Here is a 20157-nt window from a genome sequence, read left to right on the forward strand (position 1 = left end):
AGGGAAAGAATGAGAAACAAGCTAACCTCTACTTTCTTTGCGAAAGAAGGAGCTCAGCTCATACGTCTACAGAGAATGATACCTCCTCCCAGAACACTGTTTTTATCCAGTTCTTTCTAATACTCAGGTAGCTTTTTCTTTTTTACTTTGTTATTCCTCTCTGTTCGGGGTTGAAACTGCTTTGAAGTGTGTGTACTTTGAAAACGGAGCTTATGCTTGTGAGACAATGGTGGATCTGCTTTAGTAAACAGGAAGTTGTGCACAACCACCAGGAACGAGGGGCCAGCGTACGCCATACACATCATGGGCCAACTTTGACTTAAATACTTCAGGTGCGGTATTATCAACTGGTCTGTGTCCATTTTATGTCACTTTTAGTCTGCAACTTTGGATCCTTTGGGTTTAACATCTTTTTTCAGCCTACAGATTGAGGGGTAGCTATTCCAGCGTGTGTTGTTCTAATATTATTTCCCACGGAATTGCAGTGTTTGTCAAGTCCACTTTGAAAATGCTACCTGACCCCGTTGCCTCCTTCTATCTCAGTGTCAGTGTTGCTGCTGCTTCTTTCTTTCTTCCTGCCTGTGCTGCTTCTTTCATTTATCCTTCTTTCTGCACACCCTCCCATTGTCTGTGTTAATTCTTCGCCCCACCTCTCATTCTGCTATTGTTTGTGTTACCCCCCAACCATAAATAAAACAAGTATTTGCAATGCCTTAGATCTTGCTTTTGAGAGATTTTGCGCTATTGGCATTGTAAATAAAAATGCCTTTTATTTATGTGTTTAAAAACATGCACTAATAAAAGGCATTGTCATTTACAATACCAATAGGTCAAAGTTTCAAAACTGCGAGACCTATAGCATTGCAAATGCTTGTTGTTTCCTGTTTCCTCTCACAGAGCACTTGCCAAGTACAGTCTCCTTACGCTTTAGTCGTTCATTTGTTCCTCTGGGGACTATTTTTATTTTCTGCCTGCTCATGTATTATTGTTGGCATTTCACCAGAGTGCGCGGGCTGCAGCGAGGCTGTAAATCATGTTTTTCTCTCCTTACATTTGCTGTGTAGGAGGGTGCTTGTTTCCACCCTCTGCCACCATGAAAAGAGAATCATGACCACAGTTATCTACATAAATTTCCACGTGCTGTCAATGTGCTGAGAAAATTGCTACCGTTATGATTTGTAATGGCAGCTGCACTGCATGCGTAAGGATATAATTAATGTCAGAAGACGGTCTTGATTCTGGCCAATCCTGTTCCTTTATAATTACTCTACCTTCAAGCACATTCGGCTTTACTAAGTGACGCGCTAAGGGCCCGCCTCACCAGCCCTTTTCGATCCTACTCCCCTCTCCTTCCTCCTGCGTGACCTCGCCGCTCTCTCTGCTGTTAGGATGTTGGAGTCTGTAGGTCGGTGTTGGCCGTTCCAAATGCCCCAGTCGCTGTTTGAATTATTTTAATGTCCTTTGAATTCTTTTTGCTTCAAGCTGCTCCACTTTGCCCAGTGCAGTACCTTCACCCATCTATGCTTGTTGAGTACACAGTACGTGTTTAGGCACTGTTTGTTCCCCCCTCTCTTCCAGCCCTCTGCTACTCCTACCAACATTTACTACTCCTTCCTTTTTCCTCCTCCCTCCTTACCTTCTGTGCTCCTCCACCAACTTTACAACAACCGCATCCACTCTGCACAACCTAGACGGGCTCCACTTCCCTTCCCACTTTCCATCCACCCTGCCCCCTCTTTCTCTCTCTCTTTCCAGCGTCCCCTCTGTAGTGTTTGGGCCTCAGGCCCACATGCATACAAAGGATGGACACCGACACTGGAGTTATAGTTAGATAATTGGCCACGAGCACGTGCGCTCGGCCCCTTTTATTATCAGGGTCACCTGACTGGTGACGCCTGTGGTGGGTGGGTGTTTAGTGGGTGATTCAACAGGCAAAACAATAGACTGGTGATCGGATGAACACTACATCCCTCCCAAACTTTAATAAAGGTCAAAACAATGAAGTCCGATCCTGTGGGAGAGAGAACACAAATTACAAACAAAATATAAGTTGGTGATAATGACTTCCACGTAGTCTCTTCGCTGATGGTCAACTGCCGGCGAGGGTATCCTTGCAGCCAAGACCGCTCTGTTTCCTTGGCACGATGTCCGGGTGCTCTGTGGATGTGCTCTTTTGGTCTTGCACCGTGGAAGTGTGCTTTCCAGTCTCTTCCTTCTTGTACTGCAGTCAGTGAAAAGTGTAGATAGAATGATGGTGGGCCATTGGTGTTTTACTTTCCGCTGTACAGTCCTGGTAGAGGTGTTTTCTCCAACTGGTGGTTGTCTTCTAACAGGATTTACAGTTGCAGGATATCCCTCTCACGGATACCCCTCTCTCGTGGGTGTCCCTTTGTTGCCAGGCTTCCACTGGACCGGTGGACGGCCGCCTTGTCGCTCCAACCGCATTGGAGGAGTCGCTACGGGTCCTCTCTCTGTGTCCGAAGCTCCACCTGAAAAGGGTGTTGTTGGCACTAGGTCCTTTGCGTGCTACCTCTGTTCTCCCAGGATCTCCAGAGCAAGCTTCAACAGTCCGTCTCTCGTTTCGAGACCCACTGCCACCGGTGTCCCTGAGGCCTCTGCCCCTTGGATATCCACGGTCTTATGTCCGTTGCATCCCAGAGGTGGTTGTTACCAACGAACCGGCCTGCTCGCCTCTGTCGTCCCCGGGTGACCTTCGGGTTTGCACATAGACGTGTACTCCCAGTGGTGCTGATGTTTCCCAGGTACTGAGTTCGGATGTCCAGGAACCTTCTCACTTTCCTCTTTGGGTGTTCCCCTTCCGGTGTGTGTTGTGTTGATCTGTCACGCACAACTCTTTGCTCTTCTCCTTTCCTCTTCGGGTGTTCCCCTTCTGGTGCGTGTTGTGTTGTTCTGTCACGCACACTTCGTTGCTCGTCTTGTCTCCTTCTCTTCTTCCTTCGTCGCGGCGTCGTGCCACTCAGGATCTGTCTTTCTTTTCCTTTCTTTGCGACGCGGTCTGGTCTTCTCGCCTTCTTGCTCGTCCTTACCAGGCTTCTCCGTGTAGCGTGCACTCTACACGTTTCCCTCTGGTCTTTTCCCAACACTAGGACACTGTCTTCCTTTCACTCTGTGACTGGACCGGTCATCGCAACCTTCTTTCTCATGATTACTTCTGATTTCAAAGTGATGTTGTTGGACCTCTCGTCCGTCTGTTTCTGGTCCTCTTCGCGGACCTCTCCTGGGGTCCTCTTCATTGACGTCCCATCGGTCTTCCTCTTCACTCCTGCTCTGACTTTTTGACAGGTCAGTGTTCTCTCTGACCTCTTGTAGGTCTGCATCCTCCTTGCGACCATCTGGTGAGTCGGCTTCTTCCTTGCGACCATCTGGTTGGTCGGCTCCGTCCTCCTTGCGACCATCTGGCTGGTCGGCGTCTTCCTTGTGACCATCTGGTTGGTCGGCTTCTTCCTTGCGACCATCTGGGTGGTCGGCTTCTCCCTTGCGACCATCTGGTTGGTCGGCTTCTTTCTTGCGACCATCTGGTTGGTCGGCTTCTTCCTTGCGACCATCTGGTTGGTCGGCTTCTCCCTCCTGGCGACCGTCTGGCTCTTCATGCTTCTCGTGGTCTGCGCAACCACTTCTCCTCCTTGTCTCCGCAGTCACCTTGCTTCGGCGTGCTTCTGACTGCGCCCTTCGCTTGCCTTTAGAGACTTGCTGCCTCAATCAATCAATCAATCAAAGACATTTATATCGCACACTACTCACCCGGAGGGTCTCAAGGCGCTTGGGGGTGGGGGGGTCCGCTACTGCTCGAACAGCCAGGTCTTGAGCTGCCTCCTGAAGGCGAGGTGGTCTTGGGTCAGGCGGAGGTGGGTCGGGAGGGAGTTCCAGGTCTTGGCGGCCAGGTGGGAGAAGGACCTTCCTCCTGTTGTGGCTCTTCAGATGCGGGGGACGGCGGCGAGGGTGTGGCTGGTTGATCGGAGCTGGCGTGTGGGAGCCTAGAAGTTGAGGCGGCTGTTGAGGTAACTCGGGCCTTGGTTGTGAAGGGCTTTGTGTGCGTGGGTGAGGAGGCGGAAGGTGATTCTCTTGTTGACCGGGAGCCAGTGCAGGTCTCTCAGGTGTCCGGAGATGTGGCTGTGTCGGGGGAGGTCGAGGATGAGTCTCGCTGAGGCTTTCTGGATTCGCTGGAGTCTCTTCTGGAGCTTGGCGGTTGTTCCGGCGTAGAGGGCCTGGATCTATCTATTCACAATTTGCCTTCCAAGTGCTTTGCGCCTTGCTGTTTTCACTCCTGTGGCGAACGCCCCTGGCCAGTAGGTGTTACCACACATTGCGCACCCTTGGCAGTCGGTCCTTTGGAGGATCCTTTGCAGGCTCACTTGTAGATGTTTGCCACTCCAGCTCAGGCAGTTTCACTTTCCACGTATATGCTTTTCTGTGTGGCAGCTATCCCAGAGCTGCTTTGTCTTACACCTGGCGCCTTTGTGCTCTGCTGCATTCACTTTCCTTGAACCCCCTGGATCTACCTCGCCAAGTGCGTCGTCTTGGTGCTTCAGTGTCCCTCCTGGTGTCCGGTGAGTTGCCTAGGCAGAGGGTCCACCAAGCAGTTAGGGTTGCCCCTTCTCCTCTGGCTAGCATTCAGTCACAGACCCTTCTGCCTCTCTCTCCGTTCTGGTTTTCATGCTTTTTCCTTCACCCTTTGTCCATGGAGAAAACACTTTCCAGCAGGGTGGCTCTCCCTCAGTCAACCCCTCCCTGGGGGTCACAGTAGCCAGGAACTGTCTCTGAACATCGTGTGAGCTTTACTGCTTATTGTCTTTTGGAGCACTGCTGCCACCAGGCCACTAGATGGCAGTGTTGTATTTATTTTCACAATCCAGCAGCTTTGCAACATGCTGGGGCCCTCGCGCTGTCTCTCTTTTCTGATTGTGTTGTCACCAGGATTGTCTGTGACCACACCTGCTCTTCATCGCTGTCCCCACACCTTACAGGCACTCGCATCAAGGTAGGTGCCTTCCTTATTACTTCTCTCCATGTGATTTTAGGACGGGCTGTCTTAAACTCCTGCTGGTGCACACCCGATCTCACTTTGCTGCAATTATTTTCGCGCCTGCAGCGCTCCGACCGGCACCCAGCAGCTTCACCCACACTGCGGGCCTCGCTTTCCTGCCTCTTTGATCGCGCGGCCACGCCTGCCACTTCCCTTAATACTCGTGTCCCTTGGCTGCACCGGGACCTCGCAGCCTGCTACCACGGCCTAATTCGTTCGGTTCCAGCCGAACAGGCGCGCTTGCCTCCTGCGGGCGGGGCACTGACTCAGCAGCTGCTTCCTTGCCCACACGTCGCCGGAGGCTCTCATGGGCCGCCCCACGGTCACAACTGCCCCCCAGGACACGCCCGGGTGATCGGACACCACAGGAGGGCTCCTTCTCCACCCCCGTAAGTTCTTTAGTTTTCCATGGTGAGCAGGGCCCACGCTGCTCAGCGGCCCTTCCGCTCACCGCTCGTTACGGTCACACACATTGTCTTTCCTTTCCTTGGTTCATCCCACCGCCTCTCTCCTCACACGCCGCGTGGGGTAGGGGGGTGTGTTCGCGCTGCACCCGGGGCTGCTTACTTAAGTCTCTACGCCGCCGGCTCTGTCATTCTTCTTTGCCCCCATGCCCCCGCAACCAGGGCTCACCTTCTGCTCACAGTTGACTCAGGCCTAGTCCGCAGCGGCAGCCGGCATCCTGGCAGTCCGACCCCGCATACCATTACTTCTGCCCTTCCGGGCCTTACTTCACCGGACTCACGCAGCAGGCTTTTCCGATGCACGGTGGGCTCCCGCTCGGCTTCTGACACCCCCAGGGCTCTTCTCACGCCCTCCAGTGGCTAGACGCGTCTGGCGCTTGGTCGCCGGGGGGCGGGGGGGGGGAGGTCAAGTCAAGTCAACTGCAGGCACTTTAGGATCGGGGTGGGCTCCCGACCTCACCTTCACCCCGGGGTACTTCACACTCCCCTGGCGGTCTTCATTTCGGTGCGGGGTGGGCGCCAGAGCACTTCTCATGCCCGGGCCTCTTCACACGCCCGGGGGGCGATCAGGCGCTTCCCCGCCTTCTCCAGGGGGTGCCCTCGCCACGGGCAACACTCTCCCCCTTCGAAAAAAGGCAGCTGCGCACGCGGGATTAGCCCGCTCGTTGCCAATGTAGTGTTTGGGCCTCAGGCCCACATGCATACAAAGGATGGACACCGACACTGGAGTTATAGTTAGATAATTGGCCACGAGCACGTGCGCTTGGACCCTTTTATTATCAGGGTCACCTGACTGGTGACGCCTGTGGTGGGTGGGTGTTTAGTGGGTGATTCAACAGGCAAAACACTAGACTGGTGATCGGACGATCACTACACCCTCTTCATCCTCGATCCCTTCCCATATTTTAAGAACAAATCTCGCTGGTCCTTTTGCCATGATGGGTTCGTTGGTATGTGATGGGACTGCGTTTCCTCTGACAGCGCTGCACTGAGTCGTCAGCAGCTTCAGGTCGCTTTAGACAAAACAGGAGCGGATAAAAGAAACTGCGAGTGTATGTATGTACGAATGTCTATCGAGACAGTAATCAATGTTTGTTATCCGTTGCACATATATGCGTTTCTTATATAAAATGTACAAAGAATTAATAAAAAAAAGTGATTACTTGTTATATCTTATGTATTTTTATGTATTGGTCTTCAGCCTGTCCAATTACTACAGTACTGTATGAGGTAACGCTTAATGGATGTATTTTGCAGAATACCATTTGGATTTAAAGAAAAGGTTTGTTTTTTGGCAGTAAGAACATGCACAAGTAACTCTACGGTTCGTCTGCCTCACCATCAATTCCCGATGCAGACAGAATAGTTGCTAAACATTATGTCTGTGCTAGGTACGTAACTCTGCCTTATTAAACTAATGTCCACTTTATATAACACTTGCTACAGTTTTGTCTTTTCATTGCACTGCAAACAGCATGCTTTAATATTACTGGCCGCAATAATACTTTGTGTCGACCTCGGATAGATATAATGTGAGTGAAGCCTGTCTGAGTTCAACATTTTCTGCCCTGATACTTCAGGAGGGGGCGTGAAATTCAAACGTTCAACGAAGCCCCCACAACTATACACATGGGAGTAAAAAACACAGGCACTTCCATTTCATGTGCGCCCAACACAATGCTCAAGATACATACATGGGTGATGACCTAAATTGTTTTACAAAGCAGTAATGGGTAGCAGGCACTATTTGTAAGCACACCAGTGTAAGCAGCGCTTTTCAGTGGCTTGCAGCGACCCATGCAACTCAGCCCTTTGAACTGTACTCCAGTGACTTTAAAGAAAGACACGTGACATAATGAGGCCCAGAGGTCAGCCAGACAAGCCTGCGAAATTCATTAGTGAGGCCAGAGTGCCATAACTCATGGGAAGCAAGCAGCAGCCTCTCACTGATCACAGTACGCCAGGGCTTTATTCTGAGCCTTTATTCCCCAAATGTTATATATATATATATATATAATGAATATGCAGACATCTTTAAATATGTTCAGCCTCTGTGTGTTTCAGAGGCAGTGACATCATCTCTGTCGTTATGGTTGAGTCACTCTTTATATTAAATTCCGTCTCTATATCTCATGAATATTGAGAGAGCCTAGTTTTTATTCCATTTCGTTCCATATCCTTATCCCACTCGTGAAGGTTCTTTTTCATCACAGCTTTCTCCCTTTGCCAGGGCTTTCCTATTTTTCTCTCCATCCTTTTTACATTTTGCGTCTTTTTCTCGCTAGCTTTTGTGATGAACCATAAGTCCCCAAAAATAAGTGTCACGGCCCACACCTCCAACCATTGGCATAAAGTAAACACTTCTAATAGCTTAAGTCCCATTTGATAGACAATAAAAAAAGTACACGGATACATAAATCTGACCTTGGAAGGCTTGCAGGGATTGGTCATAGGAAAAAAAGTTGTGGTGAGGCACTAAAACTACATGCTAGGCATGATCTTAGACCATCTCCATCAGGTAGCGAAGGAATCAGTACTGGACATGTTATAGAGCCTAAGGACAAGCACTATGCACAGTACTCATTAGGCGTGCTGCAGGTCAAGGCCATGCTCAGCATGCACTAAGGGTTCTGATACTGGGCCAACGTCATGGTTGGAGAACACACCCTGTGGCCATTATCAGTGGCCATGGCTGCAGGCTGTGCATAATAATTACTGAGCAATGGGGGCAGAGTCTATGGCCTGTGCTCTATGCCCTGTGTCAAGAGACATGCCCAAAAAGTACTTAAAAATGCATTCTAGGAATAGGAAGTGGCTCAGAAATATACCCTAAGCTCAGTACTGCTGGGCCTGGCCACAGGCAGAGGCTATCAAGCACTTGCTGTAGTATTAGGACAAGATCCTGGCTGAAGGCCATGAATCGCCCCTTATGTCCAAATTGGATTGAGATAGGCAAATTATGGGAACTTGTTTAAGTATATTATTAAGAAACCTAAAACAAATCACAGAAAAAGAATCCACTGAGGAACAATATTGTTGTCTATTATACGATTAGTAATTAAACATGCAATAGGTCTCACATTTGTGAGAGTTTGAGCTATTGGCATTGTAAATGACAATGCCTTTTATTTATGTGTTTTGAAAACCTGTAAGTGGTGTGTAAACTTGCACTTTGTACTTATAGTCGTGGCTTATTAGAAACAAGGTTGGCAGTAAGTAACTGCGCCTCTTTTACTGCGAGCCTTGCTTCACGTAAGCAACAATTATGAGTACAAAATGCGTGTTTATGCACCACTTGCAGGTTTTCAAAACACATAAATAAAAGGCATTGTCATTTACAATGCCAATAGCTCAAACTCTTGCAAATGCGAGACTTATTGCATTGCAAATGCTTGTTTTTCTTTTGGCACTGAACAGCCAAGAGAGGGTGGGTGCAAAATAATTGATGTAAAATTGTCAGGATTCTTTTGTAACATGGCAAATATTCCTCTGTTTGCTCTAATCTGAATCGATTTGCACAGATCTCAAATACTTTAACTGATTTATTTCTTTATTATTCTTTTTTGTAGTTTTTATATAGCACAGACTCCCCCAAAGGGGCTGGAACCCTTTACATGAGCACCATTTACATTGAGGGCTTTAAGTGGAATGAAAAAAAAACTAGGGGGTCTCCCAAAGGGATGTGGCCTATGTAATTGAGGGCGTGGCTCAAAAATAGGCAAGCTCAAAATCTGTCCTTAGCTTAGTGTGCCACCCGACTGGTATTTTGCAGTTTCTGTCATTGCATACAGATATATAATACAAGTAACATTACACCTACAACAAGTCAGGTCTATTAGCGTTGCCAATGGTTGTTAGTTGTGTAAGATAAATTAGCAACAACCATTGTTTCTTTGTATAGAATTTTGAAAAGGCTTCAGTTCTGATACGGGACCGTGAAAGAAATATAACAAGTCTCTTTGATATTTGGACTTGAGACCCTGGCCGTGGTTGGTATGGCTGGAGGCTGTGGTGCTATGGGCTCTAGGCCCACATACTTAGTGTATGATGACACAGACACACTTTAGTTACTGTACTGAACTGGCCCGAGCACGTGCACTTCGGCCCTTTTACTGGCAGTTTCACTTGTCTGGTGGCACCTGTGTTGGATGGTTGTGGGGTGGGTGTATGTGCCAGCCCTCGTGGGAGAGGCTGGTAAATCACTAGACTGTGTCCAGCAGGACACAACATTCTTCCCAAATTTTATTAAAAACAAAAAAAAACAAAAGTCCATCCTGTGGGAAGGAATGAAAAACAACTAAAACAAATTAAGTTTCACAGCTTCGAGAGGCAGTCCGCAGGACATCGGTGGACAGGTGCAGCTGGGAGCACCAGGGCATCTCGACACACACCCATAATTTAACCAGATACCTCTGGACACAAACGCAGTGCTGATGAAGTCCGGATCCGTCTGCATCACTCCAGTCGGGTGACAGTCCACCTATGTGATGTTGTTCAGTCCAGCGTGCTCTCACTGTGATGGAGTTGGTGATTAACAGTTCAAACTTGATGCATCAGGAGCATCAGTGGAGTCCATTGTGAATGCTGTAAGATGGTGTTGCTTGATCCACTGAAGACAGTCTTGGTGTGCTGCGACCTGTTGAAGTCTCTGTTACATGGCTTGGCTACCTCCTGAAATCCAGCACTGGGGCTTAGTCAAGTCCATCTCTCAAGCTTGGGGGAGGCCCCTTGGTTGACGTGCCACAGACCTGCCTATGGGCTGTACTGGGGCTGCATATGTGTCTGCATCTAGACAGCCGCAAGACCACCTTGGAGCCACTGCCTAGTCACTGCCTAGTCACTTGTGCACCATCAAGGGTGGATGTGTCCTAGTCAGAACATGCGCTCGCTACTGGGATCAGGATGTAAACCAGCTGAGCAGGTGGTCACTAGTTCTTCAGATCGTCACTGGTGCTTCTTGTCAGTGTGTATGACAATGGTGCAGGACTCCAGTCTTGTTACTTGACCTCCAGGGGTGGTGGTGATGCACATGGCAAAATGATGGAGTGGTTGCCTTTAGATGGTATCAAAGACTTGTATGGAGGAAGGGTAACTGGAGGGACTGTGCAGCCACGTAGCTCGTTGTATACTTAGCGCAGGTCTTCTTTGATATGTGCGTTTCTAAGCAGGAATCACATTAGCTCTGAGCAGTCGGTGACAGGTGGCTGGACGGTCACACTGTGAAGCATCGGGAAGATACGCTGTTCCTGTATGCAGGCAGCTTATGTTCGGTACTCCCGCTGAGCTATCTCCTGTGATGTCATCACACCCCAGTGGCTGGCTTGTGTTAGTAGGTGCACTTAGATAGTGGTACGCGTCCTCATTCTTGCCCCCTTGTTAAATTCTCCTGTGCACCTGTGGTCATACATTGCTCTGTGTGACATGATTGTCACACTCCTTTCTTTCCACTCCTTTTCTTTTCCACAAATGTGGCAACATGCCACGCTCTCATCTTGCTACTTGCTGTGAGTTGTGGCATCCAGCTACATGTCTTCTCTGCACATGCTGCAAAATGGCGGCGCCACATATTGCATGTCTTTTCTGCACATGTTGTGAAGTGGCGACAAGCCATGCGTTGTCAGCATTTCTCATGGGGACTTCCTGCCAGCTCCATCATGTCCGATGGACTGCGCATCTTCTCCTATCATGGACCACTCACCAGTCCGGCCTGTGGGACTGGGCATCTTCTCAGGTGCGTCAGCCATTTCATGGACTGCAGTGAAGGTAGGTGTGCTTTGATGGATCTGGTCTGCAGCATCTTCCAAACCTTTCTTCTCCTCGACAAGGTATTACGCATTGTAGTTAGTGCTAGAGGCACTCTTGTGGTGTGACACCCTGTGATGAACTTTGACTACCGTTATTTTAATTGACTTTGGTGTGTTATTTTATTCTAGCCTGAATGTACGATGTCCTGCATATGCCTATTTCTCTTAAAAGTTTCTTTCTTGTAATCTTGCAGTCTTTCAGTGGGAGCTGTCACGGAGTAGAAAAGCTTTGCCAAGAACCGAACGTGTGGGATGTGCATTTCAAAGCATGAGAGAGAGAGGTGTGGAATGTACTTTTTGGTCTCAAAATGCAGTGTTGTGAGCAGTGGTACACAAATGTACACTGTGGTGTACATTGAGAGATGAAGTATGTGATGCTATAAGCAGTGTGTTCACAAATGTGCATTGTGTTGTACATTGGTAGAATTATGAAGTTCTTACCATTGGCTTTGACATGGCCTCATGTCATCCTGTTTTCTGACTCTGCTTGGCTTCAGCTTTTCCGCGTGCACAGCAACACTTGTAAGTTGTTTAGGTTAATCACGTTTAAGGATTGTTTTTGTGAGAGATTGTTTAATGTACCCTAGAAGGCTTTCGTGAGCTTCGTCAAGATAAAGGATGGAACATGCAAGATTGGAGAGGGAACGTGGGAACTCCTTCCTTCCATTGGAATGCTTACTTGGAAGCTGGCCAGTTCTGGTAAGATTCCTGTGGCGCGGTGGAACTGTTTTCTCAAACCTTCTAATGCGAGTTTTGAGATTATAAAGCTGAGGGTTGTTGACTTAAAAACCGGGATTTTGGAATCCGAACGGGGACGGACGCATCTACTTCGGAGCGGAACTCTGGTTGCTGAGGCTCTTAACCACGGCTGTTAATCCCCCGGTCAGGAGTGGGCTAAGATGCAGTGTTTGCACCAGGTGAAGTGTTGAGTTTTGATTATTGCCATTGTGATGTTTGGCCAGTGGCTTTGATCATTTGAGGTGCTTGAGTTTTAATTATTGCCATTGTGATGTGTGGCCAGTGGCTTTGATCATTTGAGGTGTTTTCTTTGTGATGTGTTAGTGAGTTGAGGTGCACAACCAAAGTAATCATTTGATGTATCTAGTGTGTATATATCTTTCTGATCTCTTGCAGGAAGTCCAGCATATTATATTTTCTTCAGTGTAATCTCATATTATTTGCTGATTGTTTATTCATCAGTATTATTCATGCATTTGACTGTTACATTTACCAAGTGTGTTATTATTGCTTGCATATAAACATATATATCTCTTTGTGTATTTAAATTTTGTGCATCTGGGAAAGTCTTTCTGTTAGAGAGCATTGTGTAAAATAAAACCCCAAGCCTTATTCTAAAAAGAGAGTCTTTGCATTTTGTAAAATAAAGCCCTTTTCTAAAGGTGTTGTTTGTTTTGTGTTAATGTGTCCTGCTTCGTTGGGTTGACCCACCATGAGAGAGATTCTCATAGGCGAAGCAAGACACGTGTGCAACTCGGGATCGCTGGGTTTGACGAGTCTCCTTCTTTTTGTGTCGTGGCAGATTGCCATGTGTGGATGTGAGACAGACCTCATGCCTGTAATAGGCTGATGCGCGACATAATTTTAAGGTAGTTTTGGGGGCATTCCCTGAATAGTCTCTGGCCCATTGCGGGGCAGTGCTTGTGCAGTTAAGGTGTGTAGATGCTGTTCTTCCTACGTTCGGGCCACACAAGGCCCCTCCTCTGGGATTTCCTCAGTGCTTCATTTCATAGATGGCGGGCAACCTTCTTTCTGCATCCTCTTCGCTCGAGGGCGCTGTGTTTGCACCTTGAAGCTGCGTCATTTCGGTTCTGGGTCCTCCATAGGTTTGTGCATGTGTGGCAGTGATGGTCACTCAGTGACATTCTCACTGACAGGCCAAGGGTGGCCAAGCGGTGCTGGTCAGCCAGCTGGTGCTGCTCCTTTCATGCAGAAGTGCATTGTCTATATGCCCTCTTGGCATTTCTGGGCTCTGACAGTGGTGGGCCCAGCAACTAGTCCTTGTGGGTGACATCTGCTGGCTCCTTGCATATGTGCTCCTCTTTCTTGCAGTGGTGGCCACTTGCCACCAGGGGTGTGCATGCTCTTCTCCCCCTTTTCCGAGAACGTCAGTCAAGCTCTCTTCACTGCAACAGCAGCTGCTATAGTGTCAGACCCACGTTCTCTTTGTGCCTTTTGTTGGGCTTCCTGTGGGGTGTCTGCCTCCGGTCCCATTACCTTGGCTTTCACTTGACTCTTTGTAGCTCTCTTGGCTGGGGCAGCTTTGGTTTCTGGGTGCTCCTGGAGAGGGTTAGGAGTCTCTTTCCCCTCAAACGAGGCAGCGCACAGGGGGAGTGTGGCGGTCATGTGATCAATCTCTCTGTGGTGGCAGAGCTGTACTCAGTCTGTTTCGCTAGTCTACCTTCCTTGGGTTAGGGTCTGTGCAATGTTCTCTTCACGGGAAGTGTACACTTTCCCCTGGTGCTTCTCCTCTACAGTGGTGCCAGGGAGATGGTGAACAGCTTACTGTATGCAGGAACCTGTGTAACTGCTCCCATCTGTGGCAAGGCTCATGTAGTGGTGAGTGCAGTGGCAGCTTCAGGCTGGCTACCAGTGCTGTGCTGCTTTATAGTATCACTTACCTTCATCGATGCTGTGGGCATCCTCTCACCCTTTTTTTCCAGAGGATCACTCCTCCATGCTGTCTCTTTTGTGTGTTTGCTGTAGTTGCCCACGTGTGCTGGTGCTCCAAGTCTTTACTAGGGCATTTGTTGTGTTCTTTGAGTTATGGAGGGACCACTCAGCCCTCTTGTGCTACTAAAGTCATGGTCTTGTGCAGAAAGATTCTTTGGTGGCAGCTCTCTCTGCCATTTATTATGACATGGCGGCCTCTAGTGGGCATCTCTTGCTATTGCGCTGCCGTTTTAAAGTTTGATCCATTTTACCTTTGGTTCTGACAAACACTGTCGGATGAAGGACGTCTGAGGCAGGGGGCACGGAAACAACAGGCCAGGCAGCAGGTTTCATTTGGGGGGGTCCTCTGAAGCACAGGTTGTGTGGTAAGGGTAGCTTTGCTTTCTAGGTGACAGGGCTTGCCTAGCATCAGCAGCGGAATTACGGGCCACCTTGGCAGGTGATGAGGCAGTATTTGAAGTTGCTCTCTCCTGGCATCCTGCCGGCCCACAGCGCCCTGTACCCGGCTTGCTGGTTCAGCTCCTGTTTGTCTGATGTGGGTGAGGGGCAGAGAGCAGCTTCCTAATCTGTAGGTACTCAGGAGAGTGGCTGTGGCTGGGTAGGCAAAACTTGCTGGTCTATGCCCTCAGTGCGGTGCTGTCACGCTTGATCCACATCTTCCTTTTTTTACAGAAGGGGGATGGGAGCACACTGCTACCTCCCAACACAGTTTGCCCCTTTGCATCCTGGTACATGCAGTTCAATTTAAATGCTTACTTGAAATTTTGCAGAGTGTCTCACCAAAGTTGGTGCAGATTAGTGCTGTTAATCTCTAGACACATGTGTTTCTCGATTTCATCCTTCTTCAGTAGAGATAAAACGAAATTCTTCTGGGGTTTGCTGAGAAAGCGGCCACAATCCTCTCAGGTCTCTGTACCTCTCCCTGGCGCACAGGTGCCTCATCTTCCTTTTTTTAGGTTGAGCCTAGCATTGCAGCGCATGCGCTGCTCGCTTTGCGAGGCATGCAGTTATTCAGTATAGTGTGGAAGCTTTGTGGAAGCTCCGCCCACTCTCCAACCATCTTTTTCATTGGCTTAGGCCCTAAATGCTGTCTTACGATTGGTTTTAGGCTTGTTAGTCCCTCCTCATGACGACCATGTCGTAATTTGTATCCTTCCAAGGCTACTGGCCCCTTTACTTCGTGTTGCACTGTAACTATTTTATTTCTGTGCCTTCTACCCCACCGCCTCCTCCTGCAGTTCGATCGTTCTCGCCCCCCCACCCCTCATTGTTCGTGCCTTCTCGCTCCCTGCCCTTTTACCAGCACAGTGGCTGTTGTTCCAGGTTACAAGCGATTGTGTTGAGCCGCTGTGGGCCGTTGCTTAGGTGGGTCGGCTGCTCTGCTCAGTTCATCACAACCCCTTTGCCCCGCCTAGGCTGGGAACAGCATGGACCAATTGCACTGCACCTCAGTGCTGGCCGCCTCCTACCTCAGCACCCTGGTAAACCCGTACACCCGAGCCCCTGTCACACTGTACGAGCAGCAGCAGGAGGAGGAGGAGAGGTGGCGGTGGAGGGACAGAGGAGCAGCCTGCACTGGAAGGAGGGCAACAGCAGCCGCGGAGCCCGGGACACCAAGGTACCAGGGGTTGGCGGACTCCACAGTATTTCTTAAGAACGCACATCTTTGTGCAGGCTTCCTGGGGGTCCCTCGGTCAGCAAATTAGAGGCACGCTCTGTGTACATACAAAGTACTGCACGTACCGAGGTCCGTTCTGATGCAGCGTGCAAGAGGGGGGCAGCGTGCAACGTAGTTGCCATGTAGACTCAAGAGGGTCCTTTTCAGAAAAGGTGTACTCTTCGCGCCTCCAAATTGCCAGCTAATGGGGAACACTGGGGCCCATGCTGGCTAATTATGCCTTGCCTTATTGCAAAGGATTGTGGGGGAATGACAGTGGATACTTTTATTAGCTGGAGACTCTGAATAATATTTGACACTCTCTTACAGGGGAACTATGTTTGCATTTTCTGTAATTTCGTTTGGATATCAGACAAGTGTGCCACAGTGCCAGAGTCTTATTTTGCTTGTACAATGCTGAATTCACTCAATCTGGTGGGTATGTTCTCTTCTGCTGAACACACGCCCATGGACGAGATATCAGACACAGCTTAATGAGACGAATTTGTTCGTTTTTGTGACCTCCCAAGCCCTTAATAAATTAAGAACGTCATAAATTGATATGGCAGTTTCACTAGAGAAAGCTTTTGTCACGGCAGTTTTCAGTACTATAACAGCACGTCAAAATGTGGCAAAACGGTCTAAAGAGGAACCAAATAAACTGCACTTTAATCTCAGATTCTACATTTTAACTTGTGAATTGTGTGTCTCTGACAAAAAAAACCTTTTCTCCCTTGTGCAACGGGGCAAAATTATCTGTAAAAATTGGGCACTCCTCGAAATGGAAATGAGAGATTGTAAACGCAGTACAAAATCCCAGATTTGTAACTTTGAATGGGTTTTGCTCTCCTGAAAAAGCTCTTATGCAAATGTTATTCACATCACTGAGGTTTTTTTGTTGGATTTGGACTCGAAGCAGTTACCAAGTGAGAACAGAAAGGCTTTGCAAGAATTTGAATTTCGTTGGAAATCAAGCTGTGTTGTTTAGGTCTCGCCTGAGCCAGCGCATGCGCTGCTCTGCGAGACATTTAGTAAGTGGCTTTTCAAAGTGCTACCAAAGGCTTTTGCTGGCCTCAAGCTTGTGGTTACGCGCGCAGCCGCCATCTGGCATTCCTATCTTTTCCTCATTAAGGGCATCGCTCAAGCGCATCACTCGCTGGCACCCTCGCGATCACTTTACGGCGCGGCTGCATCGCTCGTGGGCACACTCGCGATCACTTTCACTTTTGTGGCGCTCAGTGCTCAACTAGTCAACAGGCTAAAATAGCTTCTGTATTTGCAAGTCCCTTGAATTTACTGCAGCAACAGACATATGGCCTATCACTCGCCTCCACCTATATCGCACACCATCAACCAATCCATGGCTGCTGTACAGTAACATGGCCATAGCTTTAAACTGACATAAAAAAAATAATAATAACTTGGTTGGATATACTGCCTAATGCACCTCAGTTTCTAATTGTTGTAAACACAGGTTTAGGCACGAAAGCACATAGTACTCTGTGCAGCTGGGCAACCCCCACCAATTTTAACTGTTTGGAGACATGATTGCTACGGGTCCTTCAGACTTCAGATTGGCACTCATTTTAGTCAGATATGGCAGTACAGATTTTACATTGATATTCTCGCATGAAGCTCACCATGACACCTGCAGCTGCCCCCCATCCACCACCCTCCTCTGCAAGCCCTGGCTGATGGTCCAGAGGCTTATAACAGAACGTGGGTCCTCCCTTGTATATTTTGGTTGAATGAATGAATATGTGTTATTTGCATATTATGTGCAGTTATCACCGATATACTCTTTTGTGAACATTAGAATACATGCAAAGGTAAATGTTTCATGTAAACTACCAGGGCACCTGTTAATTCCAGTACCCATATCTGACTGCAAATATCTAACTTTGTGCAACAATGGGAATTGCAAGATGGAAGATTGGTGCTGCCCATGGAAGACAACCAGACCACCCACTTATTTATCTTTTGTCTCATTTATTTATGGGCCTTTCTGGCAAAATAGTCGCCTCACAATTAAAGACAAGGACGAGGCAAAATATTGTATAGTTTCCCACTAGATAACGTTACCCGGACCTCTCTAAATAAGCACACCCCCCTGCATTGCATTTTCGGGACAAGAAAATACATACTACATACATACTAACAAGCATTGGCATAGCCAATAGGTCTCGCTTTTGGGACCTTATAAGTATTTAGTTATGCAGCACAATATCCTTGGTGCAACAACATCAACTGTTGCATGGCTAAACACTTATAAGGTCCAAAAGCGAAACCTATTGGCTATGCCAGTGCTTGTTTTGAGAGGAAGGGATGGTTTGTCCATTACCTCCTTTGCTTAGGTTTGTGCCAGTCCCTTACCGCTGTAATAAACTTCCAACGTTATGCCATGTTCCTGACCAATCAACCTACCCCTCTTCTCCTGTAGCTGTCACTGTTAACCAGGCTCGCCAGTCACACTGCAACTGCACCCTTCACCCACTGCTGTACCAACCAACCATCCTTTGGTCCGCCCGGTAGCACTTATGGTTCTCCTGTGCTTTCTCACCACCACTGCAAGAGTAAAGGAGCACAGGACAACCCAGGGACATCTTAAGAATTTCGGGGGCCCTGGGCCAAATGTCATTTGGGGGCCCATGTTCATAACAGCTTTGGATTCGTGATCCAGTCTCTTTCATGCCCTCTTTGGCCAGGTCACTGAAAGTGCACAGGCTCACTGGCCAATATTCTAAATGTAATTTATAATTTAAGAATAGTGACATGTTTTCCATTTTAGAATATACAGCAGCAGCTTACTAATATTATTGCAAATAGTTTTGTAACCCTACCTATTTCTTTTTTTTGACGCCATGCTTTTATTAAAAAAAAACATTTTATTTATGGATGTTATATAGTGTTAAAAACCATAAACATTTCTTTGCAAAATGTCTGTAATAGACTCCTACATATTACTCACATTAAAATTAAATTAAAGGAAAACTTTTTAAAATAATCTGTTTAAAAATTATTCAAGATCATCAAGGCAAGACGGCAGAACATAGCAGGCTGTATGAGGGCCACTGGAACTATGCAGCAGGGGAGGGTCAAATTATGTGGCAGGGTTGTGTAAATCATGCAGCAACAAAACACAAATTTTGCGGCATTGTACGACACATTTTGTGATAGTTTTACTTCATTATTTTGTCATTTTTAGGCCCTTTATTTATTTATCAACTGTGCTGCTTTCAATTTAGATTTAAGAAGCTGAGGTGAGCGCCGTGCTTCAACTTACGCTTTTGTTTCTGCAAGGCGCCGGCCAGCGAGTGTGGATTTACAGCAACATCAAGGGCCCTGGCATACCTTGCTGTGCCCATCCTTCTTTGACGGTGGACGGTGGCAGGTGTGGTGAGGTGTTGGCGATGATCAGCCGCGAGGAGCGGGATCACTCTCTTCTAGGGGGCGGCAGGCCCACATCCCTGAGCAGGCTGCAGTTACAATGTAGATCCTGGTGTCCCCCTCAGTCACGGAGAACTGCGAGGCAACATGGCATGGGGTCAGACCCACTCCTCTCCAATGAGGTGTTGTGGGCTCTAGGCCCACATACTCGGTGAATGATGACACAGACACATCTTAGTTACTGAACTGGCTCAGAGTACGTGCAACCTGGGCCCTTTTATTGTCAGTTTCACTTGACTGGTGACGCCTGTGTTGGATGGGTGTGGGGTGGGTGTATGAGCCAGCCCTCATGGGAGAGGCTGGTAAAACACTAGACTGTGTACAGCAGGACACAACAGCGGTGGCAGCACCTGAGGTTTGGGGGATGGGGGATAGGGGGGGCTCTTTGTGTCCCCCCTCCTCCCTTATGCTTCCCTTTTCCTCCCCTTCTGCCCAGGTACTGCTTGAAATCTACAATCTAGACGCAGTCCTTATTGGCAGCACGTGCCCGGCTGGGCCGTACCCTCATGCTTGCTGATTTTCGGCTGATTGCTTTTTCTGTTCTCCCTGGTTCCCCTTCCCGGAGGTTATATATTGGACACCTTCCTTGGATGAATCTCATTACCTCCTTTATATATGTCATGCTTAGGGACTTCCCTTCGTAAAAGCAAGGGGATTCCTCCTATGCACATCTACCATATATCTCCATGTCTGATGCTGATGTGATGAACTACTTGCCAACTGTGATTCTTTTCCCGTTACATCTAAGTGTTCAGCTGACTTCTGTGCATCTGCTGTGTTATGTAATGACTTTCACAATCTACACGGTGCCAATAAACAAATGTATAAAAAAAATCGAGTCTCTTTGAAGTTACCTCAAAGGTTGTGAAGGGTAGTATTGCAGCAGAGTAAAAAAAAAAATCACCCTGAGGGCAAATGTGGAGAGCCCCATAGAGACCCGTCTCAGCACCTGCAAACTGCCGGTGCTGAGCCCCAGCAGGACCCGGCCCACTTAAAGCTCTGGTAACATTACACATTCATTCTTTTGTAGGCACAGGGAAATGAAGCAAT

General features: G+C 48.1%; 1 long non-coding RNA gene across 1 annotated transcript; it reads left to right on the top strand.

Annotated features, from left to right (window-relative positions):
- The first annotated feature begins 4922 nt into the window (after positions 1 to 4922).
- LOC146789168 (uncharacterized) lies at positions 4923 to 19934 on the top strand. Its single transcript, XR_014969758.1, has 3 exons — positions 4923 to 4999; positions 6766 to 6899; positions 18906 to 19934. It is a non-coding gene; the product is annotated as an uncharacterized LOC146789168 (long non-coding RNA).
- Positions 19935 to 20157: the final 223 nt, after the last annotated feature.

Source organism: Triturus cristatus, chromosome 10 (genome assembly GCF_964204655.1).
Source record: "Triturus cristatus chromosome 10, aTriCri1.1, whole genome shotgun sequence".
Taxonomy (NCBI): domain Eukaryota; kingdom Metazoa; phylum Chordata; class Amphibia; order Caudata; family Salamandridae; genus Triturus; species Triturus cristatus.